We start from the raw sequence: 1,991 nt of genomic DNA, 5'->3' as shown, positions 1-1,991 counted from the left end.
AACCATAGTAAACCCGTGATAAGGTTGATTGAATGAAATGCTTTTATGAAATTGATTTAATCTTGAAGAGATATTGGTGATTGACAATTGGGTCAAGGGTGACACGTATGATAGGTATTAGGATGTAGTTGTTTTAGGCCACAAACAATAGGCCATCTTGAGCCTTTGTTTAAGTGCTACCACCGTGGGTAGCAACCCTAGAGAAACTATCTAGGACATTAACCCTAGAAAGGGTTGTGTACCCACTAATCAGTTTACATCAAACCATAGAGTAGAAAATAGAACTACATACTTTATGCCTTGATCCCGTGCCGAAATGAGTATGTAGGCAGTCTAGGGATGGAGTTGTCCCTAGTACTCAGGTGTTCGTGGATGGGGTCTAGGTTTGGTAAGAAGAAGGATTGAGTAGAATCCTAAATTTGAAAGATAAGTATAATAAAAAGGAAAAAGTGATTCAATGCATAGTTAGAAGGAATCCCGTATGGATTCGCTTGACTTCCCGAGGCTTTAAGCCAAATTCTGAGGTAGAATTCAAGCTTGTATTATGTTATTTAATTACTCCTAAGGATGGCGACCTCGGTGCACTCCTATTAGAATAGCGTAGTACTTAGTGAGTGACTCAGGACCCGAATGGTCCCAATGAGTCTAAGTCTCTAGCCAGAGCATGCCCTATCCTAATTGGATAGATGCCTACCCCATATGGGTAGATTCCTATCCCGTATTGGATAGATGAAACCTCCTACCCCATATGGAGAGATGCCTAACCTATATGGTTAGATGCTCATCCCAGATGGATGAATGCCTAATCCTAATGGATGGATGCCCAGAGTATGCAATTGAATCAAACACAAATGATTAAATTAAACAAAAAAAAAGAATGGTCAAATTTTGTTGGGTTAAACATGGTGGGTTATTACATCTTGGATGCATCTCTAATGAATTTTTCTCTTCTTTTTCTCTTCTTTTGCATCAAAAAACCACTCTCAATAGTCTTAGCACTACCAAAAACTTCTTTTGAATGTTCCCTAAGTGCATCAAGAAGTGTCTTAGCATAAGCATCAAGAATATTTAGATGAACTTCATAACCCCTTTCTGTTATCCAAATAGTTCTAGGAGTAACAACTCCCATCCATGTTTCATATCTTTTGATTACAAAAAAAATTTTCTTATCATACTTATCCATAATGCTCTATGGTATCCTTTCTCTAGCCTTCATTTTGGTTTGGAAGTTTTCAAAATAGGCTTTTACAATGTCATCATTGTTAGCACCAATGCCGGTAATATCTTCCATGATCTGTCTACCTACCGGGATGTCATATGCAAAGTTCTTGCGACCAATGTTGGGTATTTCCTTTGTGAAGTAAAGCATTAAATACATAAGTAGATTCCCAAAACAAAGTGTTCCCTTCTTGTCACCCTTAATCTTCTTTAAGTTATCTAGCAATTCATCCTTAAGCCACTCACAGATATCAATTTCAGCATTTTTCTTTACCAACTCATATGCACTATGAATACACAAACTAGAAACATAATTTAACCTATTTGCATGTGTGACTCTGTATCCAAATACCATGCTCACATATTTCACATTTGCATTAGTGATATCATTAATCCTAAGAGATCTGTTGTCAAATTTAGCCTCGGTTAGATCCATAACACCCTTGTGTGGTATCTTCTTCTTTTTGTACTGGTTGAGGGTAAACCAATAACTACCTTAATTGCCTCCTTGGTGATTTTAAAAACAAAGTCTAGCCACATAAACTCCCCATGAACTCTGCTCAGTACAAGATGAACTATCTTATCAAAAAATTTAGGAATGTTTAGAATTTCAACAAATCCTAAATCCTCAACAATCTTATGCTCCAACTTGACTAAACCTTGTTCATCTATTATAACACCTTTGTACATGTTTTTTAAGTCATTTGATCCTAAGTTCTCTATGTTGCAGTGAATATAAATCCTTGGGTCTTCGACAAAAGCAAATCCCTTTG

Source organism: Cryptomeria japonica, unplaced genomic scaffold (genome assembly GCF_030272615.1).
Source record: "Cryptomeria japonica unplaced genomic scaffold, Sugi_1.0 HiC_scaffold_19, whole genome shotgun sequence".
NCBI classification, from domain to species: domain Eukaryota; kingdom Viridiplantae; phylum Streptophyta; class Pinopsida; order Cupressales; family Cupressaceae; genus Cryptomeria; species Cryptomeria japonica.
This window is presented reverse-complemented; position numbering follows the sequence as displayed.